This window comes from Lasioglossum baleicum, chromosome 8, assembly GCF_051020765.1.
Source record: "Lasioglossum baleicum chromosome 8, iyLasBale1, whole genome shotgun sequence".
Classification (NCBI taxonomy): Eukaryota; Metazoa; Arthropoda; class Insecta; order Hymenoptera; family Halictidae; genus Lasioglossum; species Lasioglossum baleicum.
This window is the reverse complement of record NC_134936.1, coordinates 9,085,602-9,104,555: the sequence shown is the minus strand read 5'-3', so window position 1 is coordinate 9,104,555 and position 18,954 is coordinate 9,085,602. Positions and strand designations below refer to the sequence as shown.

Sequence of the window (18,954 nt, the reverse complement as noted above, 5' to 3'; positions counted from 1 at the left end):
CCGAAAAAGAGCAAATGAAAGTTATTATTATAATATGAAATTTCACTTTGAATAAACAGTGCATCTAATTTACTATAAAAGAGAAAGCCGGTTTTAATAATCACATTTTATAAAGGTCTTGTTTGGTGTATATGTAGTATAACAAATTCAGCGTTCATTAGGCATCGGTGTTTAATTGCACACAACGTGTCTCACGCTCGAATTGCGAATAAAATTGGACGGGTATTTCTTTCTATGAAACGTTAGCGGTTATCTCCTTAATTGACAAAATTTCTTTACACGTATTAATACACTATTTTTAGTGGGATTCGTAGAAATTTACTGTATCGCATTGTTCCGATTTCTTTAACGCGTGATATTACACTAACGATAAAAGTCATCTTGAACATGACTTTCACGCTGTTACTGATTCAGCAAAATAACTAGTTTCTCGCGATTACTGATGTTCACGCAGCTGGCTCTAACAGCCAGGCGAGTTTCTTTCGACAGAACAGAACGATGACACTTTTGTTTTTGCGGGATGGTCGTCAAGAAGTTTCTAATGGCCTCGATCCCCTGCAACATCAGTTGCTTCTCTCTAAAAAATGTTTCTGCCACTCCTAAGGTTTTTACCATTCACTTTACATTATATCATTGCTTTTTTAATTTACGTTTTACCATTACTACCATTTAATTTCAAATCCATAAACATCTCCGTTTTCAATTCTAAAAATAAAAAGATCAAACTTCATTATTCTCTCTTCGTTTTCAAAAGCTCATCATTTTAGTCTCTCCATTTATCCATAATTGTCTCTCTATAAATAAATAAAGAGATGCATTTTATTCATAAGTAAATATTATTCATAAATAAAGAGATACATTTTATTCACGAGTAAATATTATTTATAAATAAAGACATACATTTTATTCACGAGTAAATATTATTTATAAATAAAGAGATTCATTTTATTCACGAGAGTAAATATTATTCATAAATAAAGAGATACATTTTACTCACGAGTAAATATTATTCATAAATAAAGAGATACATTTTACTCACGAGTAAATATTATTCATAAATAAAGAGATACATTTTATTCACGAGTAAATATTAATTATAAATTAAGAGATAGACTTTATTCATGAATAATTTTATTTATGTATAAATAAAGACATAAAATAATTACCAGCAGTAGTTTACACGATGGAAAATGCAAATTTGATGCAATCGCTAAATAAATACGTAATTGAAACGCGAACAAAAAGAAAAATGTGGGTCAGGAGACTGACCTGTATCGACTACAATGATCGAAACAGGTTAATTAGCCTGCCAACTTTAATCTGGCGTGCTCGATAGTAGAACATTTTTCTTCCATAAAAATGCACTGTTCGAATCGAATGCGCCTCGTGCAGAAAACACAGAGCTCTTTTTATTTCCACGCGTTCGTAATATTGTACGAACACTTGTCTCGCTCACTGTAAATTCATGGGAGAGAGTTTTAGCTGGATTAACGTAGAAAAAACGTGCATAGGGATGATTCTACGGGAATAAAGGAATGATCTAGCCCTAGCCGATAGTGGGGAACGAACCAGTGATCTCGGGATTTATCACTGCCTTGCCGTGCCTTAACGACCACGGCCACAACAGCCTTCCCACTCTACTAGTTTTACAATACTGCTCAAGACGCTACCACACGTGCTGCTACCAGTGTGTCTGAAGACTATACTGAATTCTCAAGTTTTCTCGTTCGAAAACATGAGTGTGGCACTAATTGAACAAAATTTGGAGACTTTCGTAATCAAAATAATGAATGATTATAAACAATTTTAAAATAAAAGCAGTGGATAAGGTCGTTTCAATAAAAAAGGAGTAACTTTCTGATAAAAATGTCCAATGTTTCGAAATAATGTTCATATTGAAATATTAACTACATTTTTAGATGGGATTTTTATAAACTAATAGTATAATCAAAATAATGAATGATTCTGAACAATTTTTAACAATTTCATTAAGCAAGTGAGTAACATAATTAGAGTACATAATTACAGTACAGTACATTAAGCAAGTGAGTAACATAATTAGAATACATAATTACAGTACAGTACAGTACATAATTAGATATTCAATGTTTAATTTACTGATGGTAATAGTCGATACAATATTGTTTTGTTTAATAATTCACAGACGCAATTATTAATTATCGTGAAAATGATCTAAACATAGATCGAAACGTCGAAATTTGAATTTGATAAATTGCAAAATTGCTTTGAAGGAAAAATTGATCGAACCAGTGCGCCGAGAGTATTAATACATCTTGTGTCAACAAATATACGATCGATAGAAAGGAATATTTAAAAATGTCAAATGTTTCGAAATAATTTGCAGATTGAAGTAATAACACTACATTTTTACATGGGATTTTTATAAAATAATTGTATAATAAAAATAATGAATGGTTATGAACAATTTTAAAATAACAGCAATGGATAAGTTCGTTTCAAAAAAAATTGCTGTCATTTTTTGATAAAAATGTCAAATGTTTCGAAATAATTTTCAGATTGAAGTAATAACTACAGTTTTAGATGGGATTTTTATAAAATACTTATCATATAACTTTCAGACGAAACTTTCGAATCGTTGAATTAAAAATACTGTCTACTGCCATTTAAAATATACATGCAGCGACTCCATTAATATGCATACACTTTACATAAAACCATAAAAGAGATAAAATAAAGTATAAAAGAGAAGAAGTTTTTTAACATTAAACCAAATAACTTTACTTTATCTGAAAAATTAAAAGCATTATGTAGATGTCGTTCAAAGAAATGCATCCACAAGAAATTGTTCAACTTTATTTCTTTGGCTATATCCTATTTTTTAAAAATGGCTAATTAATTAAAAATAATCACGTCTGCAAACATTAAACCGAGTGGTTCATTTAGCAAGTACAATATTGTTAAATGTGGCTCATATTAAACACTAAATTTATTGAGTTCAGTTGTCAAGATAATATATTCTGTTATTTGGCAGAAATAAATTTGTATAATTCCAATAATTGTAAAATGTAATAGGTCGTGTGACCGTGGCAGGTTTATTATTAATAGGGCCATCCGGTACCCTTGATATCTCCAAAAAACCCATCAATTAAATGGTTGCACCGATCGAAGGCGCGCGAATTCACTGGAATTACATTCCCCGACGACTTATCCATTCAATTATCGCGATTCATCCGGAGAATACCGCGCGACCTTGCGGGAATCGGCGACAATCCGCCCACCGGTCAGGAATGCGGACTTTCACGGCATACATATTCATTCGGTGCGCGGTACTACGCACCCTCGCACGTGCTCGACACCCACGCGCCTCGTCCTTGCACGTCGGAGGCACGAATCGCGGCTTACAGCCCGCGCCTCGATGTAATCAGGTGCTTCTATAGCATCATCGAAATTATCATAGGCATCCGGTCTCGTCGGTTCAACTCGATAAACTCTAATCACCAGGCCACGCTCGGGGTGGATCGAAAAATCGAACTACAATGTAATTGTTACACCGCCATTTTAACCTGTTAACTGTTTTCCTTCATTTTGAGGACACTTAAAATCAATTTTTAGCTGGAATTATTTTTGTGCTTTCTTCAGGATACAGTGTTCCCGCGATTGATGTGACTTTCGGGTATGCGGGTGATGTGACTTTTTTCTCACCACTATAAAAATGTTCTATCTGCATTGCAACCAACCAACATTTTCTATCTTAACGTATTTAATAAATTTAAAATAATATAACAGTATTTATAAATTCTTCCAATGTTTTTACTGTTTTAAATTGCGCCTACTCATTTTTCCTATAAATGCACAAATTCTGCTGTCTAATCATGAGAAATATTAATTTTATCTGTAAATGTTATGTATAGACTGTCGATCTTTATGCAAAATAAAAAATGTATGCATTGATTGCAGGACTCGGGAATCAAATAAAATTGTATTCGTCTTTTAATTATCCTATTAAGCTGAAACTAATACATTGATGCCCTTAAATATTTTTAACATGTTCACAGCTTTAAATTGCATGTACCCATTTTTCCTATAAATGCATAAAATCCGCTGTCTAATCATGAGAAATGTTTATTTTATCTGTAAATGTTATGTATAGACTGTCAATCTTTATGCAAAATAAAAAATGTTTGCATTGATTGCAGGACTCAGAAGCCAAATAAAAATTGTATTCTTCTTTTAATTATCCTATTAATCTGAAACTAATACATTGATGCCCTCAAATATGTTTAACATGTTCACAGCTTTAAATTGCATGTACCCATTTTTCCTATAAATGCATAAAATCCGCAGTCTACTTATGAATTAAATTTTTATTCTATGTCCTTTCTCGTTCACTGAAATAAATTATTTTTATTCTGATCTTTCTTACTACTCACAGAAGATGGAAGGAAGCATAAACAGGCACATCTTATTGCCGGATAAATGAATCGTAAATTAATAATCTCCAGCACTGCTCCGGGAATGCTCAAAAAGGATTAATTCCATCGATAAAGAATTACAGGACGCGTCTCTTTAAAACTTTAACGACCCAGAATAAGAAGTTTAACATTTTCTACCTTGTTGGTAAAAGTATCTCAACTCGGCGAGTGAACAGAATTTTGTAACTAAGTGGATGGAATACTTTCTTTGCGATCTAGAATGCTGTAGAAATTCCCGTGAGAATTTTCTGGACGAGCAATTTATAACAGAGGAACAATTAAAAGAATGTAGGTCTATCAATACATTATTTTCAACTTCTTGTAATAATTAAGAAAATACCTTTATATTTGGCTTCTGGCTCTTGCAATTTATACAGACAATTTTTAGTTAGTTTGCATAAACTGCAGTCTAGTAATTAATTTCCAACAAACCAGGATATACATAATTTGATTTTGTTACAAATTTTGGGGCTCGAAATAAATTTTATATTATTTCTAAAAGGCTTCGAACGACGAAGATATTATATTCATTATAAAAGGTAAAAAAATAAATCCTAGCAAAATTTGGTTTACGTAACTTTTAAAAAACAACAAAGAATTGTAACACGTACTGACAGATGTTTTATTTCTAAAAGGTTTCGAACGACGAAGATATTATATTCATTATAAAAGGTAAAATAAATCCTAGCAAAATTTGGTTTACACAACTTTCAAAAGAGAACAAAGAATTGTAACACGTAATGACAGATATTTTATTTCTAAAGGGTTTTGAACGACGATGATATTATATTCATTATAAAAGGTAAAATAAATCCTAGCAAAATTTGGTTTACGTAACTTTTAAAAAACAACAAAGAATTGTAACACGTAATGACAGATATTTTATTTCTAAAAGGTTTCGAACGACGAAGATATTATATTCATTATAAAAGGTAAAATAAATCCTAGCAAAATTTGGTTTACACAACTTTCAAAAGAGAACAATGAATTGCAACACGTAGGCGACAGATGTGGCAGCCAGAGATCGATAATTTTACCAGAAAATAGAGACTTCTCAAACGCATTTCCACATTTATCCGAAAATAGTTGTTAAGCCAGCTGAAGCAGTTTGGCCATCACGGCCACATCGAGTTACACCCTTGGCGCCACGGTTCCATAAAACCATTAAGATAATGCTGTCAACGTCAGCGCGTCCAGGCTCCGTTGTCCAGGCGGATCGATCGGATCTCTGACCCAGAATGACTCCGCGTTATTGCTGCGAAAAAAAGTTTCATCGCCGCCGAATTACAAAGGGGGAAAAAAGGAGACAACAGGTCGCGGGGAGAAAAATCGGGGACAGAAAAATTCTGCCGACCCGTAACGCTCGAACTAAAGCACATTTCCCGACAGTCCGATTTTTTCATCCACCCCTGCACGTTGTTGAGTGAACAGGGTTTATCGACTTTCACCGGCTAGACCGGATGCCTATCATAATTTCATGAAAGCAGCTCATTACGAATCTAAACGAAGACAACATCGGGAACGTCCTCCTCTTTTTTAAATCCGTCGATCTATACGAACTATTATAATTTTATGCTATTGTGTCTCTCATCCTCTAATGTCGATGTTAACTATAGGCCTCCTTACAAGTTACATATCAAATATATTATAACTAGACTGCGGAACCTTATGCAATTATGGCTTACGAAAATTTTCAAAAAATGCTAGGATATAAAATGTGGCAGAATTTAGTATGATTTTAATTTATTTCAGATCTACAAAGGTCACTACAGTAAATCCTCTATAAAAGTACACGAAAAACGCAAAAAAAAGATAAATATAATATAGAACCACTACTAATGCGACGCGAAGAGTCGTCGGCACAGTTCAAAGGCCCGTGCATCCTCACAATGTAACACCAATATTTAATCTTTCTTATTATTACTTATATTTTTATGAAACTTTCACATCACTATATTTGTGGCATTTTTCTGATTAAAATAAGACCAAACACGATATAATTTCAACTGTATTTAGTGGTTTAATTGACGATGAACGTTTCAGGCGCAAGGAAGGACAGCGTATGGGAAAGAAACAGACGCGGACAGTCGCAATCGTTCGGCCGCGCGCGGTCTCTCTTTACTTCTCTACGTTCGGCTCGGTGTTTGAAGCTCAAAAAAATAGTGTCCCGTCTACGTTAAATGCGAACGAATCTCCCCGAGGCTTTTGCGTTTATAGAGGATCTACTATACCACGTAAAATAAGATTCTTTTTTATTCCATCTTCTTAAAGTTCCTCTACAAAAATTGAAAATTGCATAAACATCTGCAGTCTGAACTATAACCAAATGTAACCAGGACCACGTTAAAATGAACTGCAAATAAATAAATAACAATATCACAGAGCACGGTTAAATTTAACACTGCCATCGAAGCTATTTTGACTCTGGATGTTACATACGACCTTTTCAACTTAAATGGACAGTTGCTGCATTAGAAATAACATTTTTAAGAAGTACCTTCAAAAATACGTTCCAAAAATTTGATAAATAAGTCAGTGGCTGGTGCTCAACAATTATACAGTTATAAGTAGACCGTGGATCTTTGTGCAAAATAAAAATGATCCGTCTAAATTGCAACAGATTGGATCGGAGTTGGGCAAAAATTATATTCAAATAAAAATTTCGAATGAAGTGGATTTTTTCAAACCCACTTTATTCGATATTTTTGTTTAAATGAAATTCTTGCCCAACTCTGGATTGGATACAATTTTATTTTATTTCTTGATAAGGAAGAGAAGATCTCTACCGTAACTGTGAAAATTGTATCCCCACTTAAATGTGAAAAATCTTTACTTCTCAGCTGTTGTTAAATGAAATATTTTGTAGGATCTTCGACAGGCAAGGCGTTAAAATTAGGGATTCATTGACGTTTCAATCATCTCTCCCATTAAACGCTGTCCCGGCAATCTGGCGACAGATTTCTTGCTAAAGGCGCATCAAGATACATATCTTGCGAGCTGTAGGCATGATAATCACCATTGCGACCTTACCGAGCTAGTTAACCTATGCTAAGGGCGCTTTTTCATCGTCGACGACTCAGCGTGTTTGAAGACGCGCCTCGAGAAGAAGGATGATACCATTCTTCACGTTTAAGAGGATCAGACTGCTTATGATTGCCAAGATCTGGCTTTCACTTCTTGTACGAAGACGGTTCTCCGAACTGGAGATAAAATGGCAGAGCGTGAATGTTAATTAATAGAAGATTCCTCGGACATTATTCACTCTCACGATCAAGCTGCAAATTTTATACATTCATACATTCATTGCAAAAATGAGTGGTTGAAATACAAAACAGTAAAAGAGTAGAAAAATACTGTCATATTGGTTTCAACTTTTTGAAATGGTTAAAACAAGAAACAATTTTATGTGACTTATGTTTGTTGCAATTTAGGCTGAACCAATTAACTCCACTCTTTTTAAATTACCAACATTTCAATGCATGCTTAATCTATTAGTACCATTGAATGACAAAAATTTAGTTTAATTGTAGATTTTCGTAGAACATTGTCGTAGAAGAATTTTGTATTCTTTTTTATTCTTTCTCTAATTATCAAAATTATTTGTGTATAATTTTCAAAAGTAGAGCATCGGCCTGATGTCATCAAATACATATATTAATTGCCTTAATTAGTAATATTAATTACAGTGGTATCGTATGAAGAGAATAAATGATTTAATGGAATTAATGGAATAAATGATTCCAATAATGTGCGAATAAATTAACAGACATTACTTGTGCAATAGAAATGTTTATCAGTACAAATTCACTAAATTTTCTAGAATTAACAATAGTATGAAATAAATGCTAATTTTATTATTTACAACCATGCATGTATATATTAATGCAGAATATGAACAGCAAAGGATAACCAAAATATTGTGAAATATTTTGGCGAAGTGATCGTGAAACGTTTCAACAGAAATCAGTATTCACACCGATGTCAAAGCTAGAGCCAACAAACACGACCCCATGTGCGCATGCTAGAATAAAGTTTGCGTTCCCTTATGTAACATAACATATCGATGTTTGAAGTGCATCCAACTTCCCCGTTTTCGTTTGTGTTGTGACAGCAAACACGACATCCCTTGAATCAAAGCCTTACCCACTCGCCAATAAATTAAAAGTACGTTTGCCTTCCACGTCAATTGACAGGACCTTCCACGGATGCGCCTCAAAGAGGACGGCAAATTTCATTAAAATTAATGCCTCGTTCTGTCAATAATCTATTCTAAAATCTATTCTAAAAAAGAAGAGGACCAATGCTTTTCAAAATGAGAACCGAGCACACTTTCCAAAAATTAATATTATGCAATTAATATAATGGCACTGACTTGCCCATTATTTTTAAATTGTATTTCCACACTGTTATTTAAGTTGCTAATGAATGGCTATCAACCATTTCACTGAATAATACAATTTAATTCCATTGCTCATTCAAACAAATTACATATTCTCCTTATTTATTTTTATAAAGTGTATACAAGAATGATTATGAATACACATATAAATATATTTTTAGTTTAATAATGATTCTCTTAAAGCATCATCACAGATTGTTATTATGCAAGATGGGGTTGAGCTTACTCCGTATGATTATTATTATCAGTAATATATTGTATTGAATGTTAGAACCAAGACATAACATTCATATTTCCAAGCTTTTCAGAAATTTTCGTAGCTAATTTATGAGACAAACAAATCTGATGCTTCTGGTTTACGTTGCCAATGAATGGCTGTCAACAATTTCACTGAAAAATATAATTTAATCTCATTGTTCATTTCGGTCGCTCATCACAGTTGTCGATGAGAGCAATTTATTTCGATCGTTCATAACAGTTATCGATAAGAGAAATTTATTTCGATCGCTTACAACTGTTATTCGATGAAATAAATCTATTTCGATCGTTCATAACAGTTATTCGATGAAATAAATCTATTTCGATCGCTCATAACAGTTATTCGATGAAATAAATCTATTTCGATCGCTCATAACAGTTATTCGATGAAATAAATCTATTTCGATCGCTCATAACAGTTATTCGATGAAATAAATCTATTTCGATCGCTCATAACAGTTATTCGATGAAATAAATCTATTTCGATCGCTCATAACAGTTATTCGATGAAATAAATCTATTTCGATCGCTCATAACAGTTATTCGATGAAATAAATCTATTTCGATCGCTCATAACAGTTATTCGATGAAATAAATCTATTTCGATCGCTCATAAAGGTTATCAAGGAGAGAAATTCATTTCGATCGCTCATAACAGTTATTGATGAAGGAAATTTGTAATAGTTATTATTAAATAGTACCTACAACTTTCAGATGGTAGACACTTAATTATTACATCAATTTTTGATTCGTAAAATTAATTGTTACAATCAAAATTTAATGTGACAAACGGAAACAGATTTTGTATTGTTCTTATGGTCTGTTGATTCATCTTGTTGTACTAAACCTTCTCAATGAATTTTGCAGGCTTTCTCCATCCGAAAAAGAGTAGACAACTCAATAATTAAATAAGCAACCAAAATGAATAATTATCTCATCAATAATTATTATGAACAAGTGAAAAGAAATTCGATCATCGATAACTATTATGAACGATCGAAATGAATTTCTCTCATCGATAACTGCTTTGAGCAATCGAAACAGTTTTTCTTCATCGATAACAGTTATCGAAGTGGATCCAATTTTTTGGACACCAATAACTGTTATTCGTAACCAAGAATGATAAAAAATTGTTCTTCGAATTGTTCTCTTTATATTTTGTGTACATTATCTTAAATTTCAATAATAATCAGCATTGTATTAATGATTTTTATCGTCGAAAATTTTAGAATAACTGTTATTTTTGGTCCCTGTATTTAATAGATTTTGTTTGAAGCGATTAGGCGAAAAGTAGGGTGGTGAGGGTTGGAAAAACGAGCGAGAGTATCTCAAAAATAATGATTGCTGACCGACATCTCGACAATCGTGCTTCCATAGTGTTTTCCTCTAGAACTGGTGGAAGCTGTCCTGGAGTGGGGAAGGGAGGGGAGTTTCTTTCTCGGTGATCTCTTTCACCCCCAACCCGTCGACGGCCCTTTGTCTATACGACGCACAAAGGAGTAGATTAGGCGTGGATCTACTCAGTCTAACGGCATGCATGATATCGCGTATCTGTCGGAGCATATGTGTTTGTGCCGAGATAGACGTAGTTATGCAGCTAAATGTACCTGAATTGTATGCCTAGATGCACACGCTTAAGCGGGGAACCCATTGTCTCAGAACACGCACACACCGTCGTCGGCGGGACCGAGATTAGGGTGAATACACCACATCAAATCGGCGACGTCATATAGCGCGCCCGCTAAGTATACGGATTTAATTTAACGATGGAACCGATAGGGTTGCGATTGACGAGATACCCTGCACGGAAAAAGGGGATATCGAATTGAATTTACCGCGCCTGGAATATTGCGTGACGCAGTATCGTTTGAGACAAAGGAGACTGCTATCTGTCACCTTTAACACAGTAATGTCTCGATATATGGGAAAACTTCGGGGCCGCAATATCATTTATGTCGTGTACGGACACTATACTTTCGTTTCTTATCGCTGGCGTTGTACGTGGCAAAACTAGAAAAAGATAAAACAGCGTAAAATCAAAACATCGACTCACAATCAGTAAGTAATCATCTTTTTGTAAAACTTCTACTGAAATACCTGTGGCATTTTACTGATTTAAATGATACCAAACACGATACAGTTCGGATCATGTTTACCTCTTTAATTCACGATACAGTGGAGCCTCTGCTATCCGAACTAATCAGTGCTTGGATAATAGAACAGTCGTCTAACTACAGTGCTAGTGCTGCGTTGTATACGAATCGCTTTGAATTGAACAATGCGCAATGGAGAAGTTACATACTAGGTTCGGATAATCGAGGTTCTACAGAATAGTGAATTAAGCAGGCAAATATGCTCCGAATTATATCATGTTTGGGCTCGTTGTAGCCAGACAAATGTCACAAACACGTTCAAAAAAAAAAGTTCCAAGTTCTCGCACTACCTCCTTTTACACGAAACAATTTAGCCGTTTTTTAGAGGCTTATAACTCGACACTGCAGGCAGATGGAGAGATGTAATTTCGTACACTTGTTAAATGCTATCATGTCTCAATATTGACAAAACATTAATCTTCCAACATTAGTAGGTTCCGAGATATAGGACCTCAAAAATCGCTTTTGTCACTGACTGACTGACTGACTGACAGATCATCAAAACCTTTTGGGTACTTCCCATTGACCTACAAGCTTGAAATTTGGTACATAGGTCCACCATAACAAACACTCAAAGGAATAATTATCAAAGTTTGAAATTTTACACCTTAGAGGGGTTGTATTAAAAAAAAAAAACGAAATAGGTTATGTATGGAGAAAATGAAATATGCCGCTTTTCCCATAAGGAACCGTGTAAATTCCGGAAAGAATCATCTGCTCTCTTCAAACGTTCGCATAGCGCCATTCGAGGTAGTGGCAAAAAGCTCAAACTGGTAGATTACAATAAAGTAGAAAATGACACTAAAATTATAACAAAAAAATCTAGGTAAAGTTGGGTTCTAATTCGCCGGCAGAGTGTTGATCTCTGATACCTACTTCATAATTGATGAAATTTCAACAAAAATTGATGAAATCACAACAAAAACATTCTGTAAACAGGATCCAAGCTCTTATGGCCGTAAAAAGTTGTGAGATCAAACAAAATACGGCCAAGTTCGTTAGCTTAGAAATACCTCTTGCAATACTGAAAGAAGCGTTTGTAAAAATTGGGTTATTAATCAAAATGCTATAGTTAGTTTGCAAGTGGTTGAATCTAATTGCAAATATTCAATGGTCCTCACACCCTCCAAAGTATCAGTGTAATAAATTAGACAGCGGAACTTCATGCAAAATAAAAATGGTTTGCATCAATTGCAACAAACAAGGGCCAAGTAATAATTTCGTTCATTCTTTAATAATATTCATAAGCTGCAACTAATACACATTGATGATCTAAAATTTTTTTAATCTGTACATTGTTTTAGATTGTAGCTACCCATTTTAGTCATAAATGCATAAAATCCGCTGTCTAGTAATAACGTACACACCGACGTTGTGTTTTATGAGGTCACGTGGTGCTGTGATAGATGAAAATCGTGATTCGTTGAATAAAAGAAATTTCAAAGATATTTTCTGATAACAGCATTATTAATGGGCGTTAATAATTATTGCATATTCGGAATTGTATTTGCGAAGTCGATTTATGGTCGAAGCAGTAAATATTTCCAGAAACACCATTCCGCCGGAGGAAGGTCTGATTTACCTAAAATGAATTATTGGTCCCGAGTGAATACGATTGACACGGATTCGGTAATGCGCCGGAGCGTTCTTGGGCATGCACCTGAATGCACCAGCCCGGGCAAGGCATTATTGTTTCAGGACACGCACACGAATGATAGGACGGAGATTAGCGCCACCAAAGCGCCCACATTCGGCACACACTGAATCCGTGGAGTGTCATTACGGGGATTGATTTGCTAAATAAATGTTTGGCTCCGTAACGGGGAAGCCATAATGTTTGACTCTTCACAACAAACTTCTCTTGGCCATTAATTACGCTACCATTAGCGAATAAAAAATATAGAAAAATTCATAAATAAACTCGGAGCATTTTTAAAAATGTACGAATTTTAAAAAATAAACGTGCGAATTAAGACGATTAGAAATCATGAATTAAATGTGTACTGCTTTATTTGAGAATAGTCAGCTAGAACTTGTTGTACGTGTTAATAACAAATTTTCAGAGAGAATTGAATATAATATTTGAACACTTTTAATATATTTGTCATAATTATACTGCGGATCTTTATACGAAATAAAAATTGTCGATTACAAGCCAAAGGTATCAAATAAAAAATTCGTTCTTCTTTTAATTATCTTATTAAGCTGAAACTAATACACCGATGTCCTTAAGTCTTTTTAATATGTCCACTGCTTCAAATTGTACGTTTCTACTTTTGTCATAAATGCATAAAATCCGCAGTCTAGTTATAATATTTAATTTTAAATTTAACACGACTAGAGCTAGCTAGATTTATTGAATGGGAAAGTGAAAGAGTAACTCTGCGAATATAGTTTCACCCTTCTAGCATTTCCCAGATTCCAACCGCTAATACTTGAACAAATAATTCCATCTCCCAGTTTTGAGACTCACAATGTCGATGAAATGTGTTAGTTTGGAGAAACTCTGTTTACTAATCGATTTTATAACTATTTTTACTGTTTACAAAATTGACAATGTGTAATATAAGAATTCTTAATGGACCGTCTTCCACGTTAGCAAGAAAATTTACTGGAGAAAATAGAGAAATAAGAATAATCGTACCACTTCGACGAGGCATAATTCTTTTAATCCTTGAAAGAGAGCAAGGTAGTTAAAAGTCGGCGACAAAAAATTTATAACCAAAGAGAGAAACTTACCGACGTGCCGTGGGAACGTCCTCGGTTCACAGCTTCCGATTCACCTGGATGATCGACTTCCGCTTGCTATTCATCAGCTCTCGTTTTCTGTACCAGAAGACAATCTATCTCGTAGTCACTCGGGCCCGAGCGAATAACCGTGAAAGTTTTGGGAATCGAGCCGGAAAACTGTAACTCGCGTCGAACACTCACGGCTCGGTGACACTGAAAGTAAAAAGACGAGAACGTTTCTTGTAGGCAGGTTCGTTGCAATATAGAAATTAACAGGTCTTCCCACTTTTACTAATTTACTATCCTTTCATTTCACCGAGAAAAGCAATTCTAATTAGCAGCGCGAGAAGATCGTGAAATGATCGAATTCATTTATGGATACGTACAGACAGTTTTAGACTTTCAGACTAGAAAATGTGGATACGGATATGCACATGTGCTTGATAGATTTAATAGATTTATCTATAGAAATTAAGGTCGGATGAATAATTAAATGATGTCCCATCAAGTTTCATTACGCTTTTGACTGTAATTACTGGAAGGAAATAGTCGCTGAAAATGTACCAATTAATTCAGTAGAGCTACATATAAATAATTAAGTTATAAAATACTTTTAGGAAAAGTTTAAATACAATATAAAAAAAGTATTAGAGAAACTAATTTGGACAAATTATTTTCAAATCATTAAAACAAACCTGTAACTTTTATCCAGGGACCAAAAATAACAGTTATTAGCGTTAAAAAAATTCCATCCTCCACGGTAACAGTTATCGATGAAGAAAAACTGTTTCGATTGCTCGAAGCAGTTATCAATGATCGAATTTCTTGTCACTTGTTCATAATAATTGTTGATGAGAAAATTCATTTCGGTTATTTATTCAATTATTGAGTTGTCTACTCTTTTTCGGATGGAGCAAGCCTGTGAAATTCATTGAGAAGATTTCGTACATCAATACGAATCGACAGACTATAAGAACAACACAAAATCTGTTTGTTTGTCACATTAAAATTTGATGGTAACAATTAATTTTACGAATAAAGAATTTATGAAATAATTGGTTGTTTACCATTTGAAAGTTGTACTATTTAATAATAACTATTACAAATTTCCTTCTGTTATGAGCGATCGAAATGAACTTCTCTCATTAATAACTGTTATGAGCGATCTCAATGAATTTCCTTCATCGATAACTGTTATGAGCGATCAAAATAAATTTCTCTCATTGATAACTGTTATAACTTATAATATAAGTGATCGAAATGAATTTCTCTGAACGAGAACATTTACCAACAAGAGAAAAAATTTTCGGTTACTTATAAATCCTAATTTCTAACCAATACGATTTTAGTCGATGAAATACTTGTTATTCTATGACTTTTTTCTTTTTGGTTATAACAGTTATGGCTCCTGCTTTTATCTATTACATTCTAATTAGAATAGAACGTTGTTAAATCATATCATTGTCGTTTAGTTACGACCTCAAAAACAGAATATAAATGCAATTCTTTTTTCATAAAACATATTATTGAAGTTATATTATTATTATTGTCATAATCATAAAATTGCTAAATATGAAAATAATTCTTTGATGGTAAACATGATTAGTGAAGTCGTATTATAAATGTAGTAAAAACATAAATGAAATCACTCACATTATTAAATCATATTATGATCATTTAGTAATTCATTTAGTAAGTAGAATGTAAACGTTATTATCGAAGTAATATTAATATCGTTATTAAACAATGCTAAAGACAGAATATACATTGAAGATATAATTGCAATTATTTACATTATTAAATTATATCATCGTCGTTTTTGTGCAACGTTAACACAGAATATAATTGTTAAATATGAACGTAACTCTGTAGTGGTAAATACGATTCGCACTGTCAGTGAAAATAACGCTTCCGAAAAGTAATTCGAGCAGCAGAAAAAGCATTATGGTTCCCTTCATACCGAAATGTTAAAATACTTTCGAATAACTCGCGCTCTACTTTCATCCCGCGCTGACAAGTAGTATTGGTCTTTGCGTGGTCAGACGGACTACTTCGTCCAAGTTTTCTCGTGGAGAAAATGAAACTGTATTTCTGAATTTCCAACCGGCTGTGTACGTGCGCGCGTTTTGTACACCGTGCTTTCGCTTCAACTGAAACGAAACAGACTGTCACAGGCTGAGAAGAAAGAATTGTCGAAAGGAAGAAAGACGCGTGTAATTTAATATGACGCCTCTGCGAGAAAAATTCTGAGCGACGCGCGCCGTCTGATTTTATCAGTTTAGTTAGAGCAAATTGAGAAATATTCACGAGTGCGTGGAATATCTATCATCCGACACCGAACAGGAATACTGGAACGAGGAACGAATGAAAGCATTTCCATTGGATAAAGTTTTGCTTTTGGTCAAAATAATAACAAGCGAATTCATACAAACTTATATTAAAAATTTTGTATTTAAATTTCTTTTATTCAGTGTCAAGGTTCTAGTTTATGCTGAACATTTGATACAACTTGATCTCATTTATTCGTGATATTCCTTTTCATTTATTAATGTTTTTATTGCAGCTAGAGTTAACCAACAATTATTATCTCTTCATAAATTGATAGTTTAATTGAGGTTAATCGAATTTATTCGAGTACTTTAAATACAGCCACTAAACTACGAGATTTTATGCATTTATAAAATACAAGAAAACATAAATATTGATATGTATATCGTAAACGTATTAAAATTATTAATGACAGGAATAAATTTGTATTTAATCCCTTTATCTTGCAAGTAATGCTGACAATTTTTATTTTGCATAAAGATCTGCAGTCTATAATAATAACAGATCATATTAGTAAGTTTATACAGGGTGACAAGAAATAACGGAGTTAATAATTTCTTATTATAATTCTGTCAAATTGACGAATTTTGAAAAACCAAATAATAACAACCATAACACGAACCTTTAGTATTCATATATTTAAGAGGTTTCGAAATGGCCACCCTTTGCGCCGATACAGAGGCTCAAACGTGTCTTGAAATTTTCGGCAATGGGCCGCAGCTCTTCTGACGTCATTCGGTATCACTTCTGGTACAGAGATATTTTCAATGACTCCAAATTTTTATGGGGCCGAGCACAGGCCCTGGCCTCCAAAATCGACCACACGCTGTAGTCCATCGGGTTGAGATTCGGTGAGTACGGCGGCCATTCCACAGATGTGATAAAACCTGGAAAATGGGCTTTGCACCACTCCTGAGTCGTTTTCGCTCTGTGGGCCGGCGTGGAATCCTGCTGTAACGGCCATTCCGGATCGCCGAGGTGCTGTTGGGCCCACAGAAGTACGACGGCTTCGAGAATGTCCCGTCGATACACTTCTTGGTTGATTTTGACCCCTTGATCCACGAAAACCGTAGCAAATCCTATTTTCCAGGTTTCATTACATCTACGGAATGGCCGTTGTACTCGCCGGATCTCAACTCTATGAACTCCAGCGTTTGGTCGATTTTGGAGGCCAGGGTCTGTGCTCAGCCCCATAAAAGTTTCGAGTCGCTGGAAAAATCTCTGCGCCGGGTGTGGGACCGAATGACGCCAGAAGAGCTGCGGCCCATAGCCGAAAATTTCAAAACACATTTGAGCCTCTGAATCGGCTCGAAGGGTGACCACTTCGAAACTGCTTAAATATATGAATACTAAAGGTCTATGTTATGGTTGTTATCATTTGGTTTTTCAAAATTCGTCGATTTGACAGAATTATAATAAGAAATGTTTAACTCCGTTATTTCTTGTCACCCTGTATAAATATTCTCTTGCTTATAGATACCACCAGTTAATAAAAAGATACAAAATGAAAGAGATCTTCTTAGAACAAAGTTGAAAATAACAATCTCTTCAGTGCCGTTTAGCAACCGCATTAATTTGTTAAGAGACACTTGCGTTGTTGTATAGTGGTGAATTATTAATAACCCCACAGAAAAGAATGGTACAAGCCCCCGGAGACGAAATAGTAATCGCGACAGACAAAAATGGCGACTGATATTACAAGAATTCTATTAACGGAGGCTCAACAACCCCGACGCCCGGTAACGCCATTTTCTATTTTAATTTCAACTTCGTCAGCTCGGGGTGCGCGAATTCCGCTCGCGATTGTGTCAGCTGAATGCTGCTTTAGCTTCGCCCTTACCTTTGAGGAATCCCCTCGTCCGCAAACAGAACAATAATGATGTAAATACTTAATTAAACGACCGCCCCCAAGGGGAGGGAAAAATAAGAGGATTACTCGAAAGAAACGACCAAATGTTTAGTCGTAACTGGAACGAGCCCTTAGACCCCTGAACAATGGTGCAAAGAACAGCCAAAGGGAAAAGCAACAGAGATTTCCAACTGCTCTATTACTTACAACTGAACTGCGAATATTCGTGGAGATTTACATTCTTGCGGAGTAATTAGCGAGAAAAGACATTATACAAAGTTAATGTCCGGCTTTGTAATAATAAACGCGAAAGGAAGCACATTCTCCAGCTTGAAATTAATTCTTTTATTATTCCTCCTCGCTCGGATCTCGTTAAAAATTGTGTAACTCGGCGCGCTTCGATCTACGTCAGTTACAGCTGTTGCAAACGTTTAATGTTTCGTAGCTGTAACTTCTAGTTTAAAATATCCAAAAGAATCCTGAAGCACTTATTGTCGTATCTAACTAAGTTAATATACAGTGAGTGTAAAAGGTATTCGTACGCCCTTTAAAATAGAATAACTTTTCTATAATTGTACCAAACGACCTGATTTTTTTGTAATCAATTAGAAGCATTGGTTTACGAAATTATATGCAAAAAAGATTTTCCAAAAATTATAATTTACAAGGTTACATGCAAAAGTAAAACAGGCATTTTCTAAAAATTTTTTATTTGGGCCCTTAATGGAAATTTAAAATATATGGTTTCTAGATCTATGTTACTTCATCGAAAAAACAAGAACG

The 18,954-nt window shown here is 34.4% G+C and overlaps 1 protein-coding gene across 4 annotated transcripts in view; it reads right to left on the bottom strand.

Moving 5' to 3' along the window:
* Positions 1–18,954, bottom strand: part of Pgant9 (polypeptide N-acetylgalactosaminyltransferase 9) — a 498,492-nt gene that overhangs the window by 329,484 nt on the left and 150,054 nt on the right. For all 4 annotated transcript variants that reach the window (XM_076428489.1, XM_076428492.1, XM_076428491.1 and 1 more), the window contains one exon: positions 14,004–14,207. The gene's annotated coding sequence lies outside the window, so the exon portion shown is untranslated. The remainder of the gene's footprint in view (positions 1–14,003; positions 14,208–18,954) is intronic.